The sequence below is a fragment of the Lissotriton helveticus genome, chromosome 2_1 (genome assembly GCF_964261635.1).
Source record: "Lissotriton helveticus chromosome 2_1, aLisHel1.1, whole genome shotgun sequence".
Lineage (NCBI taxonomy): Eukaryota > Metazoa > Chordata > Amphibia > Caudata > Salamandridae > Lissotriton > Lissotriton helveticus.
The window spans coordinates 2035891502-2035908179 of record NC_136059.1 but is presented as its reverse complement, the minus strand read 5'-3'; positions in this window follow the sequence as shown (position 1 = coordinate 2035908179).

Here is a 16678-nt window from a genome sequence, read left to right as displayed (position 1 = left end):
TCGCGGTCTATTTCGCGGCATCAAGGTCAGCTAACGGGAAGCTTCCCGATTCGCGAAGCGGGAACGAAGAAAAAAAAATATTTAAAAAAAAAATTATTCATAAACATATAAAATATATTTTTGGATTTAAAGAAGAATACATTTTACAGCTACAGATATTAGCTGTTAAAAAACCAATGAAATTCACTGAAAAAACCATAGGTTATAGACCATATATAGTTAGGAATTAGCATTTACAAAACCTTGAAAATTCACTGAAAAAACCATAGGTTATAGACCATATATAGTTAGGAACTAGCATTTAAAAAACCTTATTTTACTCACACAAAACCATTGAAATTCCATATATAGTTAGTTGCACTAACTATATATCGCGCACCCGCAATCCACTGCTGATCATGTCACATATTACATCATTCATGACATGGTCAGTGACATCACTGATGACATCACTGATGACATCTCATTTGACATCAATGACCACATCACTGATGATATCATTCATGTGACAATACAATGCATCTCCTCACGTTTTAATATAACCTCTGTTTCACCCAGTGTTAAATACAGAGTATAATTTTTGAAACCATTGACACACCAATACTAGTTACTACATACGTACTCACTGATTCCTACGTCTACACACACATTCACTCATTCACCCATACAATCATTCATACATACAATCACTCATCTTTACAACACTATCATATGCACTCATACACCTATACAGACACTTACACTCTGCCACTCATCCATGGAGTTACTCACACACCTAGTCAGTCCTGTAAAGAATCAATCACACTTCCATTTTCTTGTCTATACAGTTAAACATAGAGCACCTTACATTTTCAAACATATACTAACACATACTTACTTTCTTATACAATCATTGATACAAGTACACATTGATCTGCACAGAGTCACACACCTCCCAGCCAGCCACACACACACTCAGTCTCCTATACAAATACTTGGACAATCAATCAATAACCCATATAGTTAATCATATAGCTACTGATCAACACATGCAGCAGTTTACAGAACAACAGACATAATGATGCACAAATTAAGACAGTTTAGTCACTAACCCATGCACTCAGTGAGACACATTTAATCACTCACTCATACATTCAGTCATGCACCTACTAAATCCTTCGTCCAGACACTTATACATCTACTCATTCTTCAATATGTAAAACATATTTAAACTTTACAAAAACACACAGACACTAGATGATGTCATCAGTGATGTCATTTGAGATGTCATCAGTGATGTCATCAGTGATGTCACTGACCATGTCATGAATGATGTAATATGTGACATGATCAGCAGTGGATTGCGGGTGCGCGATATATAGTTAGTGCAACTAACTATATATGGAATTTCAATGGTTTTGTGTGAGTAAAATAAGGTTTTTTAAATGCTAGTTCCTAACTATATATGGTCTATAACCTATGGTTTTTTCAGTGAATTTTCAAGGTTTTGTAAATGCTAATTCCTAACTATATATGGTCTATAACCTATGGTTTTTTCAGTGAATATATATATATATATATATATATATATATATATATATATCCAACTTCATTTTCTCCGGAAGGAGCCTCAATCCGACAGGGCAGGCAGTGCTAGGGGACGGAGAGCCCCTTAAAGACACAAACACAATTTCCTCCTGGTTGTAGAAAGAAAAGCACTGCTCACTGGACTGGTAGGCAAACGAAGGTTTATTTCCAGTAGGTACAGCAACTTGACAGCAAAGCCTTATTCGTGAAACCTGACACGTTTCAGCCGTCTAGCAGCCTTGTTCACAGGTAAGTTCAGGATTGTGCCGTAATCCGCCTACTGGCACGCCTTATGAAGACTCCCAAAGTCCAAAGTAGTCTTCCTGTACTACAATCCCCATAATGCACAGTAACTCTTTTCCGAATTTGCTTCTTGACATCTTGCAATTCGTTTTATTTATTTTCATATTCAGGGACACTGCAGATTAGATGAAGATTTAAACGGGGTTACTTGGCATGAAAATTTCACGTATTGCCACGCTGACACAGCTGTAAATCTTATGAAACCCACGTGAGCCTGTCTGTCCTTGGTGAAACCGACGACCTCAGTTTCACTCCCTTGCCTCATGACGCTTTTAATTTGAAAGGCTGAAATCTTCATACCTCTATTTTTCATTTTGCTTGATGGAGGCGGGTGGGCTCCCTTTTAGACGCAACGTCTGAATAACCAACTTCATTTTCTCCGGACGGAGCCTCAATCCCACAGGGCAGGCAGTGCTAGGGGACGGAGAGCCCCTTAAAGACACAAACACAATTTCCTCCTGGTTGTAGAAAGAAAAGCACTGCTCACTGGACTGGTAGGCAAACAAAGGTTTATTTCCAGTAGGTACAGCAACGTGACAGCAAAGTCTTATTCGTGAAACCTGACGCGTTTCAGCCGTCTAGCAGCCTTGTTCACAGGTAAGTTCAGGATTGTGGCGTAATCCGCCTACTGGCACGCCTTATGAAGACTCCCAAAGTCCAAAGTAGTCTTCCTGTACTACAATCCCCATAATGCACAGTAACTCTTTTCCGAATTTGCTTCTTGACATCTTGCAATTCGTTTTCCTTATTTTCATATTCAGGGACACTGCAGATTAGATGAAGCTTTAAACGGGTTTACTTGGCATGAAAATTTCACGTATTGCCACGCTGACACAGCTGTAAATCTTATGAAACCCACGTGAGCCTGTCTGTCCTTGGTGAAACCGACGACCTCAGTTTCACTCCCTTGCCTCATGACGCTTTTAATTTGAAAGGCTGAAATCTTCATACCTCTATTTTTCATTTTGCTTGATGGAGGCGGGTGGGCTCCCTTTTAGACGCAACGTCTGAATAACCAACTTCATTTTCTCCGGAAGGAGCCTCAATCCCACAGGGCAGGCAGTGCTAGGGGACGGAGAGCCCCTTAAAGACACAAACACAATTTCCTCCTCGTTGTAGAAAGAAAAGCACTGCTCACTGGACTGGTAGGCAAACGAAGGTTTATTTCCAGTAGGTACAGCAACGTGACAGCAAAGTCTTATTCGTGAAACCTGACGCGTTTCAGCCGTCTAGCAGCCTTGTTCACAGGAAGTTCAGGATTGTGGCGTAATCCGCCTACTGGCACGCCTTATGAAGACTCCCAAAGTCCAAAGTAGTCTTCCTGTACTACAATCCCCATAATGCACAGTAACTCTTTTCCGAATTTGCTTCTTGACATCTTGCAATTCGTTTTCCTTATTTTCATATTCAGGGACACTGCAGATTAGATGAAGCTTTAAACGGGGTTACTTGGCATGAAAATTTCACGTATTGCCACGCTGACACAGCTGTAAATCTTATGAAACCCACGTGAGCCTGTCTGTCCTTGGTGAAACCGACGACCTCAGTTTCACTCCCTTGCCTCATGACGCTTTTAATTTGAAAGGCTGAAATCTTCATACCTCTATTTTTCATTTTGCTTGATGGAGGCGGGTGGGCTCCCTTTTAGACGCAACGTCTGAATAACCAACTTCATTTTCTCCGGACGGAGCCTCAATCCCACAGGGCAGGCAGTGCTAGGGGACGGAGAGCCCCTTAAAGACACAAACACAATTTCCTCCTGGTTGTAGAAAGAAAAGCACTGCTCACTGGACTGGTAGGCAAACAAAGGTTTATTTCCAGTAGGTACAGCAACGTGACAGCAAAGTCTTATTCGTGAAACCTGACGCGTTTCAGCCGTCTAGCAGCCTTGTTCACAGGTAAGTTCAGGATTGTGGCGTAATCCGCCTACTGGCACGCCTTATGAAGACTCCCAAAGTCCAAAGTAGTCTTCCTGTACTACAATCCCCATAATGCACAGTAACTCTTTTCCGAATTTGCTTCTTGACATCTTGCAATTCGTTTTCCTTATTTTCATATTCAGGGACACTGCAGATTAGATGAAGCTTTAAACGGGGTTACTTGGCATGAAAATTTCACGTATTGCCACGCTGACACAGCTGTAAATCTTATGAAACCCACGTGAGCCTGTCTGTCCTTGGTGAAACCGACGACCTCAGTTTCACTCCCTTGCCTCATGACGCTTTTAATTTGAAAGGCTGAAATCTTCATACCTCTATTTTTCATTTTGCTTGATGGAGGCGGGTGGGCTCCCTTTTAGACGCAACGTCTGAATAACCAACTTCATTTTCTCCGGAAGGAGCCTCAATCCCACAGGGCAGGCAGTGCTAGGGGACGGAGAGCCCCTTAAAGACACAAACACAATTTCCTCCTCGTTGTAGAAAGAAAAGCACTGCTCACTGGACTGGTAGGCAAACGAAGGTTTATTTCCAGTAGGTACAGCAACGTGACAGCAAAGTCTTATTCGTGAAACCTGACGCGTTTCAGCCGTCTAGCAGCCTTGTTCACAGGTAAGTTCAGGATTGTGGCGTAATCCGCCTACTGGCACGCCTTATGAAGACTCCCAAAGTCCAAAGTAGTCTTCCTGTACTACAATCCCCATAATGCACAGTAACTCTTTTCCGAATTTGCTTCTTGACATCTTGCAATTCGTTTTCCTTATTTTCATATTCAGGGACACTGCAGATTAGATGAAGCTTTAAACGGGGTTACTTGGCATGAAAATTTCACGTATTGCCACGCTGACACAGCTGTAAATCTTATGAAACCCACGTGAGCCTGTCTGTCCTTGGTGAAACCGACGACCTCAGTTTCACTCCCTTGACTCATGACGCTTTTAATTTGAAAGGCTGAAATCTTCATACCTCTATTTTTCATTTTGCTTGATGGAGGCGGGTGGGCTCCCTTTTAGACGCAACGTCTGAATAACCAACTTCATTTTCTCCGGAAGGAGCCTCAATCCCACAGGGCAGGCAGTGCTAGGGGACGGAGAGCCCCTTAAAGACACAAACACAATTTCCTCCTCATTGTAGAAAGAAAAGCACTGCTCACTGGACTGGTAGGCAAACGAAGGTTTATTTCCAGTAGGTACAGCAACGTGACAGCAAAGTCTTATTCGTGAAACCTGACGCGTTTCAGCCGTCTAGCAGCCTTGTTCACAGGTAAGTTCAGGATTGTGGCGTAATCCGCCTACTGGCACGCCTTATGAAGACTCCCAAAGTCCAAAGTAGTCTTCCTGTACTACAATCCCCATAATGCACAGTAACTCTTTTCCGAATTTGCTTCTTGACATCTTGCAATTCGTTTTCCTTATTTTCATATTCAGGGACACTGCAGATTAGATGAAGCTTTAAACGGGGTTACTTGGCATGAAAATTTCACGTATTGCCACGCTGACACAGCTGTAAATCTTATGAAACCCACGTGAGCCTGTCTGTCCTTGGTGAAACCGACGACCTCAGTTTCACTCCCTTGCCTCATGACGCTTTTAATTTGAAAGGCTGAAATCTTCATACCTCTATTTTTCATTTTGCTTGATGGAGGCGGGTGGGCTCCCTTTTAGACGCAACGTCTGAATAACCAACTTCATTTTCTCCGGACGGAGCCTCAATCCCACAGGGCAGGCAGTGCTAGGGGACGGAGAGCCCCTTAAAGACACAAACACAATTTCCTCCTCGTTGTAGAAAGAAAAGCACTGCTCACTGGACTGGTAGGCAAACAAAGGTTTATTTCCAGTAGGTACAGCAACGTGACAGCAAAGTCTTATTCGTGAAACCTGACGCGTTTCAGCCGTCTAGCAGCCTTGTTCACAGGTAAGTTCAGGATTGTGGCGTAATCCGCCTACTGGCACGCCTTATGAAGACTCCCAAAGTCCAAAGTAGTCTTCCTGTACTACAATCCCCATAATGCACAGTAACTCTTTTCCGAATTTGCTTCTTGACATCTTGCAATTCGTTTTCCTTATTTTCATATTCAGGGACACTGCAGATTAGATGAAGCTTTAAACGGGGTTACTTGGCATGAAAATTTCACGTATTGCCACGCTGACACAGCTGTAAATCTTATGAAACCCACGTGAGCCTGTCTGTCCTTGGTGAAACCGACGACCTCAGTTTCACTCCCTTGCCTCATGACGCTTTTAATTTGAAAGGCTGAAATCTTCATACCTCTATTTTTCATTTTGCTTGATGGAGGAGGGTGGGCTCCCTTTTAGACGCAACGTCTGAATAACCAACTTAATTTTCTCCGGAAGGAGCCTCAATCCCACAGGGCAGGCAGTGCTAGGGGACGGAGAGCCCCTTAAAGACACAAACACAATTTCCTCCTCGTTGTAGAAAGAAAAGCACTGCTCACTGGACTGGTAGGCAAACAAAGGTTTATTTCCAGTAGGTACAGCAACGTGACAGCAAAGTCTTATTCGTGAAACCTGACGCGTTTCAGCCGTCTAGCAGCCTTGTTCACAGGTAAATTCAGGATTGTGGCGTAATCCGCCTACTGGCACGCCTTATGAAGACTCCCAAAGTCCAAAGTAGTCTTCCTGTACTAAAATCCCCATAATGCACAGTAACTCTTTTCCGAATTTGCTTCTTGACATCTTGCAATTCGTTTTCCTTATTTTCATATTCAGGGACACTGCAGATTAGATGAAGCTTTAAACGGGGTTACTTGGCATGAAAATTTCACGTATTGCCACGCTGACACAGCTGTAAATCTTATGAAACCCACGTGAGCCTGTCTGTCCTTGGTGAAACCGACGACCTCAGTTTCACTCCCTTGCCTCATGACGCTTTTAATTTGAAAGGCTGAAATCTTCATACCTCTATTTTTCATTTTGCTTGATGGAGGCGGGTGGGCTCCCTTTTAGACGCAACGTCTGAATAACCAACTTCATTTTCTCCGGAAGGAGCCTCAATCCCACAGGGCAGGCAGTGCTAGGGGACGGAGAGCCCCTTAAAGACACAAACACAATTTCCTCCTCATTGTAGAAAGAAAAGCACTGCTCACTGGACTGGTAGGCAAACGAAGGTTTATTTCCAGTAGGTACAGCAACGTGACAGCAAAGTCTTATTCGTGAAACCTGACGCGTTTCAGCCATCTAGCAGCCTTGTTCACAGGTAAGTTCAGGATTGTGGCGTAATCCGCCTACTGGCACGCCTTATGAAGACTCCCAAAGTCCAAAGTAGTCTTCCTGTACTACAATCCCCATAATGCACAGTAACTCTTTTCCGAATTTGCTTCTTGACATCTTGCAATTCGTTTTCCTTATTTTCATATTCAGGGACACTGCAAATTAGATGAAGCTTTAAACGGGGTTACTTGGCATGAAAATTTCACGTATTGCCACGCTGACACAGCTGTAAATCTTATGAAACCCACGTGAGCCTGTCTGTCCTTGGTGAAACCGACGACTTCAGTTTCACTCCCTTGCCTCATGACGCTTTTAATTTGAAAGGCTGAAATCTTCATACCTCTATTTTTCATTTTGCTTGATGGAGGCGGGTGGGCTCCCTTTTAGACGCAACGTCTGAGTAACCAACTTCATTTTCTCCGGAAGGAGCCTCAATCCCACAGGGCAGGCAGTGCTAGGGGACGGAGAGCCCCTTAAAGACACAAACACAATTTCCTCCTGGTTGTAGAAAGAAAAGCACTGCTCACTGGACTGGTAGGCAAACAAAGGTTTATTTCCAGTAGGTACAGCAACGTGACAGCAAAGTCTTATTCGTGAAACCTGGCGCATTTCAGCCGTCTAGCAGCCTTGTTTACAGGTAAGTTCAGGATTGTGGCGTAATCCGCCTACTGGCACGCCTTATGAAGACTCCCAAAGTCCAAAGTAGTCTTCCTGTACTACAATCCCCATAATGCACAGTAACTCTTTTCCGAATTTGCTTCTTGACATCTTGCCATTCGTTTTCCTTATTTTCATATTCAGGGACACTGCAGATTAGATGAAGCTTTAAACGGGGTTACTTGGCATGAAAATTTCACGTATTGCCACGCTGACACAGCTGTAAATCTTATGAAACCCACGTGAGCCTGTCTGTCCTTGGTGAAACCGACGACCTCAGTTTCACTCCCTTGCCCCATGACGCTTTTAATTTGAAAGGCTGAAATCTTCATACCTCTATTTTTCATTTTGCTTGATGGAGGCGGGTGGGCTCCCTTTTAGACGCAACGTCTGAATAACCAACTTCATTTTCTCCGGAAGGAGCCTCAATCCCACAGGGCAGGCAGTGCTAGGGGACGGAGAGCCCCTTAAAGACACAAACACAATTTCCTCCTGGTTGTAGAAAGAAAAGCACTGCTCACTGGACTGGTAGGAAAACGAAGGTTTATTTCCAGTAGGTACAGCAACGTGACAGCAAAGTCTTATTCGTGAAACCTGACGCGTTTCAGCCGTCTAGCAGCCTTGTTCACAGGTAAGTTCAGGATTGTGGCGTAATCCGCCTACTGGCACGCCTTATGAAGACTCCCAAAGTCCAAAGTAGTCTTCCTGTACTACAATCCCCATAATGCACAGTAACTCTTTTCCGAATTTGCTTCTTGACATCTTGCAATTCGTTTTCCTTATTTTCATATTCAGGGACACTGCAGATTAGATGAAGCTTTAAACGGGGTTACTTGGCATGAAAATTTCACGTATTGCCACGCTGACACAGATGTAAATCTTATGAAACCCACGTGAGCCTGTCTGTCCTTGGTGAAACCGACGACCTCAGTTTCACTCCCTTGCCTCATGACGCTTTTAATTTGAAAGGCTGAAATCTTCATACCTCTATTTTTCATTTTGCTTGATGGAGGCGGGTGGGCTCCCTTTTAGACGCAACGTCTGAATAACCAACTTCATTTTCTCCGGAAGGAGCCTCAATCCCACAGGGCAGGCAGTGCTAGGGGACGGAGAGCCCCTTAAAGATACAAACACAATTTCCTCCTGGTTGTAGAAAGAAAAGCACTGCTCACTGGACTGGTAGGCAAACGAAGGTTTATTTCCAGTAGGTACAGCAACGTGACAGCAAAGTCTTATTCGTGAAACCTGACACGTTTCAGCCGTCTAGCAGCCTTGTTCACAGGTAAGTTCAGGATTGTGGCGTAATCCGCCTACTGGCACGCCTTATGAAGACTCCCAAAGTCTTCGTTTGCCTACCAGTCCAGTGAGCAGTGCTTTTCTTTCTACAACCAGGAGGAAATTGTGTTTGCGTCTTTAAGGGGCTCTCCGTCCCCTAGCACTGCCTGCCCTGTGGGATTGAGGCTCCCTCCGGATAAAATGAAGTTGGTTATTCAGACGTTGCGTCTAAAAGGGAGCCCACCCGCCTCCATCAAGCAAAATGAAAAATAGAGGTATGAAGATTTCAGCCTTTCAAATTAAAAGCGTCATGAGGCAAGGGAGTGAAACTGAGGTCGTCGGTTTCACCAAGGACAGACAGGCTCACGTGGGTGTCATAAGATTTACAGCTGTGTCAGCGTTGCAATACGTGAAATGTTCATGCCAAGTAACCCCGTTTAAAGCTTCATCTAATCTGCAGTGTCCCTGAATATGAAAATAAGGAAAACGAATTGCAAGATGTCAAGAAGCAAATTCGGAAAAGAGTTACTGTGCATTATGGGGATTGTAGTACAGGAAGACTACTTTGGACTTTGGGAGTCTTCATAAGGCGTGCCAGTAGGCGGATTACGCCACAATCCTGAACTTACCTGTGAACAAGGCTGCTAGACGGCTGAAACGCGTCAGGTTTCACGAATAAGACTTTGCTGTCACGTTGCTGTACCTACTGGAAATAAACCTTCGTTTGCCTACCAGTCCAGTGAGCAGTGCTTTTCTTTCTACAACCAGGAGGAAATTGTGTTTGTGTCTTTAAGGGGCTCTCCGTCCCCTAGCACTGCCTGCCCTGTGGGATTGAGGCTCCTTCCGGAGAAAATGAAGTTGGTTATTCAGACGTTGCGTCTAAAAGGGAGCCAACCCGCCTCCATCAAGCAAAATGAAAAATAGAGGTATGAAGATTTCAGCCTTTCAAATTAAAAGCGTCATGAGGCAAGGGAGTGAAACTGAGGTCGTCGGTTTCACCAAGGACAGACAGGCTCACGTGGGTTTCATAAGATTTACAGCTGTGTCAGCGTGGCAATACGTGAAATTTTCATGCCAAGTAACCCCGTTTAAAGCTTCATCTAATCTGCAGTGTCCCTGAATATGAAAATAAGGAAAATGAATTGCAAGATGTCAAGAAGCAAATTCGAAAAAGAGTTACTGTGCATTATGGGGATTGTAGTACAGGAAGACTACTTTGGACTTTGGGAGTCTTCATAAGGCGTGCCAGTAGGCGGATTACGCCACAATCCTGAACTTACCTGTGAACAAGGCTGCTAGACGGCTGAAACGCGTCAGGTTTCACGAATAAGACTTTGCTGTCATGTTGCTGTACCTACTGGAAATAAACCTTCGTTTGCCTACCAGTCCAGTGAGCAGTGCTTTTCTTTCTACAACCAGGAGGAAATTGTGTTTGTGTCTTTAAGGGGCTCTCCGTCCCCTGCACTGCCTGCCCTGTGGGATTGAGGCTCCTTCCGGAGAAAATGAAGTTGGTTATTCAGACGTTGCGTCTAAAAGGGAGCCCACCCGCCTCCATCAAGCAAAATGAAAAATAGAGGTATGAAGATTTCAGCCTTTCAAATTAAAAGCGTCATGAGGCAAGGGAGTGAAACTGAGGTCGTCGGTTTCACCAATGACAGACAAGCTCACGTGGGTTTCATAAGATTTACAGCTGTGTCAGCGTGGCAATACGTGAAATTTTCATGCCAAGTAACCCCGTTTAAAGCTTGATCTAATCTGCAGTGTCCCTGAATATGAAAATAAGGAAAACGAATTGCAAGATGTCAAGAAGCAAATTCGGAAAAGAGTTACTGTGCATTATGGGGATTGTAGTACAGGAAGACTACTTTGGACTTTGGGAGTCTTCATAAGGCGTGCCAGTAGGCGGATTACGCCACAATCCTGAACTTACCTGTGAACAAGGCTGCTAGACGGCTGAAACGGGTCAGGTTTCACGAATAAGACTTTGCTGTCACGTTGCTGTACCTACTGGAAATAAACCTTCGCTTGCCTACCAGTCCAGTGAGCAGTGCTTTTCTTTCTACAACCAGGAGGAAATTGTGTTTGTGTCTTTAAGGGGCTCTCCGTCCCCTAGCACTGCCTGCTCTGTGGGATTGAGGCTCCTTCCGGAGAAAATGAAGTTGGTTATTCAGACGTTGCGTCTAAAAGGGAGCCCTCCCGCCTCCATCAAGCAAAATGAAAAATAGAGGTATGAAGATTTCAGCCTTTCAAATTAAAAGCGTCATGAGGCAAGGGAGTGAAACTGAGGTCGTCGGTTTCACCAAGTACAGACAGGCTCACGTGGGTTTCATAAGATTTACAGCTGTGTCAGCGTGGCAATACGTGAAATTTTCATGCCAAGTAACCCCGTTTAAAGCTTCATCTAATCTGCAGTGTCCCTGAATATGAAAATAAGGAAAACGAATTGCAAGATGTCAAGAAGCAAATTCGGAAAAGAGTTACTGTGCATTATGGGGATTGTAGTACAGGAAGACTACTTTGGACTTTGGGAGTCTTCATAAGGCGTGCCAGTAGGCGGATTACGCCACAATCCTGAACTTACCTGTGAACAAGGCTGCTAGACGGCTGAAACGCGTCAGGTTTCACGAATAAGACTTTGCTGTCACGTTGCTGTACCTACTGGAAATAAACCTTTGTTTGCCTACCAGTCCAGTGAGCAGTGCTTTTCTTTCTACAACCAGGAGGAAATTGTGTTTGTGTCTTTAAGGGGCTCTCCGTCCCCTAGCACTGCCTGCCCTGTGGGATTGAGGCTCCGTCCGGAGAAAATGAAGTTGGTTATTCAGACGTTGCGTCTAAAAGGGAGCCCACCCGCCTCCATCAAGCAAAATGAAAAATAGAGGTATGAAGATTTCAGCCTTTCAAATTAAAAGCGTCATGAGGCAAGGGAGTGAAACTGAGGTCGTCGGTTTCACCAAGGACAGACAGGCTCACGTGGGTTTCATAAGATTTACAGCTGTGTCAGCGTGGCAATACGTGAATTTTTCATGCCAAGTAACCCCGTTTAAATCTTCATCTAATCTGCAGTGTCCCTGAATATGAAAATAAGGTAAACGAATTGCAAGATGTCAAGAAGCAAATTCGGAAAAGAGTTACTGTGCATTATGGGGATTGTAGTACAGGAAGACTATTTTGGACTTTGGGAGTCTTCATAAGGCGTGCCAGTAGGCGGATTACGGCACAATCCTGAATTTACCTGTGAACAAGGCTGCTAGACGGCTGAAACTTGTCAGGTTTCACGAATAAGACTTTGCTGTCAAGTTGCTGTACCTACTGGAAATAAACCTTTGTTTGCCTACCAGTCCAGTGAGCAGTGCTTTTCTTTCTACAACCAGGAGGAAATTGTGTTTGTGTCTTTAAGGGGCTCTCCGTCCCCTAGCACTGCCTGCCCTGTGGGATTGAGGCTCCTTTCGGAGAAAATGAAGTTGGTTATTCAGACGTTGCATCTAAAAGGGAGCCCACCCACCTCCATCAAGCAAAATGAAAAATAGAGGTATGAAGATTTCAGCCTTTCAAATTAAAAGCGTCATGAGGCAAGGGAGTGAAACTGAGGTCGACGGTTTCACCAAGGACAGACAAGCTCACGTGGGTTTCATAAGATTTACAGGTGTGTCAGCGTGGCAATACGTGAAATTTTCATGCCAAGTAACCCCATTTAAAGCTTCATCTAATCTGCAGTGTCCCTGAATATGAAAATAAGGAAAACGAATTGCAAGATGTCAAGAAGCAAATTCGGAAAAGAGTTACTGTGCATTATGGGGATTGTAGTACAGGAAGACTACTTTGGACTTTGGGAGTCTTCATAAGGCGTGCCAGTAGGCGGATTACGCCACAATCCTGAACTTACCCGTGAACAAGGCTGCTAGACGGCTGAAACGGGTCAGGTTTCACGAATAAGACTTTGCTGTCACGTTGCTGTACCTACTGGAAATAAACCTTCGTTTGCCTACCAGTCCAGTGAGCAGTGCTTTTCTTTCTACAACCAGGAGGAAATTGTGTTTGTGTCTTTAAGGGGCTCTCCGTCCCCTAGCACTGCCTGCTCTGTGGGATTGAGGCTCCTTCCGGAGAAAATGAAGTTGGTTATTCAGACGTTGCGTCTAAAAGGGAGCCCACCCGCCTCCATCAAGCAAAATGAAAAATAGAGGTATGAAGATTTCAGCCTTTCAAATTAAAAGCGTCATGAGGCAAGGGAGTGAAACTGAGGTCGTCGGTTTCACCAAGGACAGACAGGCTCACGTGGGTTTCATAAGATTTACAGCTGTGTCAGCGTGGCAATACGTGAAATTTTCATGCCAAGTAACCCCGTTTAAAGCTTCATCTAATCTGCAGTGTCCCTGAATATGAAAATAAGGAAAACGAATTGCAAGATGTCAAGAAGCAAATTCGGAAAAGAGTTACTGTGCATTATGGGGATTGTAGTACAGGAAGACTACTTTGGACTTTGGGAGTCTTCATAAGGCGTGCCAGTAGGCGGATTACGCCACAATCCTGAACTTACCTGTGAACAAGGCTGCTAGACGGCTGAAACGCGTCAGGTTTCACGAATAAGACTTTGCTGTCACGTTGCTGTACCTACTGGAAATAAACCTTTGTTTGCCTACCAGTCCAGTGAGCAGTGCTTTTCTTTCTACAACCAGGAGGAAATTGTGTTTGTGTCTTTAAGGGGCTCTCCGTCCCCTAGCACTGCCTGCCCTGTGGGATTGAGGCTCCTTCCGGAGAAAATGAAGTTGGTTATTCAGACGTTGCGTCTAAAAGGGAGCCAACCCGCCTCCATCAAACAAAATGAAAAATAGAGGTATGAAGATTTCAGCCTTTCAAATTAAAAGCGTCATGAGGCAAGGGAGTGAAACTGAGGTCGTCGGTTTCACCAAGGACAGACAGGCTCACGTGGGTTTCATAAGATTTACAGCTGTGTCAGCGTGGCAATACGTGAAATTTTCATGCCAAGTAACCCCGTTTAAAGCTTCATCTAATCTGCAGTGTCCCTGAATATGAAAATAAGGAAAACGAATTGCAAGATGTCAAGAAGCAAATTCGGAAAAGAGTTACTGTGCATTATGGGGATTGTAGTACAGGAAGACTACTTTGGACTTTGGGAGTCTTCATAAGGCGTGCCAGTAGGCGGATTACGCCACAATCCTGAACTTACCTGTGAACAAGGCTGCTAGACGGCTGAAACGCGTCAGGTTTCACGAATAAGACTTTGCTGTCATGTTGCTGTACCTACTGGAAATAAACCTTCGTTTGCCTACCAGTCCAGTGAGCAGTGCTTTTCTTTCTACAACCAGGAGGAAATTGTGTTTGTGTCTTTAAGGGGCTCTCCGTCCCCTAGCACTGCCTGCCCTGTGGGATTGAGGCTCCTTCCGGTGAAAATGAAGTTGGTTATTCAGATGTTGCGTCTAAAAGGGAGCCCACCCGCCTCCATCAAGCAAAATGAAAAATAGAGGTATGAAGATTTCAGCCTTTCAAATTAAAAGCGTCATGAGGCAAGGGAGTGAAACTGAGGTCGTCGGTTTCACCAAGGACAGACAAGCTCACGTGGGTTTCATTAGATTTACAGCTGTGTCAGCGTGGCAATACGTGAAATTTTCATGCCAAGTAACCCCGTTTAAAGCTTCATCTAATCTGCAGTGTCCCTGAATATGAAAATAAGGAAAACGAATTGCAAGATGTCAAGAAGCAAATTCGGAATAGAGTTACTGTGCATTATGGGGATTGTAGTACAGGAAGACTACTTTGGACTTTGGGAGTCTTCATAAGGCGTGCCAGTAGGCGGATTACGCCACAATCCTGAACTTACCTGTGAACAAGGCTGCTAGACGGCTGAAACGGGTCAGGTTTCACGAATAAGACTTTGCTGTCACGTTGCTGTACCTACTGGAAATAAACCTTCGTTTGCCTACCAGTCCAGTGAGCAGTGCTTTTCTTTCTACAACCAGGAGGAAATTGTGTTTGTGTCTTTAAGGGGCTCTCCGTCCCCTAGCACTGCCTGCTCTGTGGGATTGAGGCTCCTTCCGGAGAAAATGAAGTTGGTTATTCAGACGTTGCGTCTAAAAGGGAGCCCACCCGCCTCCATCAAGCAAAATGAAAAATAGAGGTATGAAGATTTCAGCCTTTCAAATTAAAAGCGTCATGAGGCAAGGGAGTGAAACTGAGGTCGTCGGTTTCACCAAGGACAGACAGGCTCACGTGGGTTTCATAAGATTTACAGCTGTGTCAGCGTGGCAATACGTGAAATTTTCATGCCAAGTAACCCCATTTAAAGCTTCATCTAATCTGCAGTGTCCCTGAATATGGAAATAAGGAAAACGAATTGCAAGATGTCAAGAAGCAAATTCGGAAAGGAGTTACTGTGCATTATGGGGATTGTAGTACAGGAAGACTACTTTGGACTTTGGGAGTCTTCATAAGGCGGGCCAGTAGGCGGATTACGCCACAATCCTGAACTTACTTGTGAACAAGGCTGCTAGACGGCTGAAACGCGTCAGGTTTCACGAATAAGACTTTGCTGTCACGTTGCTGTACCTACTGGAAATAAACCTTCGTTTGCCTACCAGTCCAGTGAGCAGTGCTTTTCTTTCTACAACCAGGAGGAAATTGTGTTTGTGTCTTTAAGGGGCTCTCCGTCCCCTAGCACTGCCTGCCCTGTGGGATTGAGGCTCCTTCCGGAGAAAATGAAGTTGGTTATTCAGACGTTGCGTCTAAAAGTAGCCCACCCGCCTCCATCAAGCAAAATGAAAAATAGAGGTATGAAGATTTCAGCCTTTCAAATTAAAAGCGTCATGAGGCAAGGGAGTGAAACTGAGGTCGTCGGTTTCACCAAGGACAGACAAGCTCACGTGGGTTTCATAAGATTTACAGCTGTGTCAGCATGGCAATACGTGAAATTTTCATGCCAAGTAACCCCGTTTAAAGCTTCATCTAATCTGCAGTGTCCCTGAATATGAAAATAAGGAAAACGAATTGCAAGATGTCAAGAAGCAAATTCGGAAAAGAGTTACTGTGCATTATGGGGATTGTAGTACAGGAAGACTACTTTGGACTTTGGGAGTCTTCATAAGGCGTGCCAGTAGGCGGATTACGCCACAATCCTGAACTTACCTGTGAACAAGGCTGCTAGACGGCTTAAACGCGTCAGGTTTCACGAATAAGACTTTGCTGTCACGTTGCTGTACCTACTGGAAATAAACCTTTGTTTGCCTACCAGTCCAGTGAGCAGTGCTTTTCTTTCTACAACCAGGAGGAAATTGTGTTTGTGTCTTTAAGGGGCTCTCCGTCCCCTAGCACTGCCTGCCCTGTGGGATTGAGGCTCCTTCCGGAGAAAATGAAGTTGGTTATTCAGACGTTGCGTCTAAAAGGGAGCCCACCCGCCTCCATCAAGCAAAATTAAAAATAGAGGTATGAAGATTTCAGCCTTTCAAATTAAAAGCATCATGAGGCAAGGGAGTGAAACTGAGGTCGTCGGTTTCACCAAGGACAGACAGGCTCACGTGGGTTTCATAAGATTTACAGCTGTGTCAGCGTGGCAATACGTGAAATTTTCATGCCAAGTAACCCCATTTTAAAGCTTCATCTAATCTGCAGTGTCCCTGAATATGAAAATAAGGAAAACGAATTGCAAGATGTCAAGAAGCAAATTCGGAAAAGAGTTACTGTGCATTATGGGGATTGTAG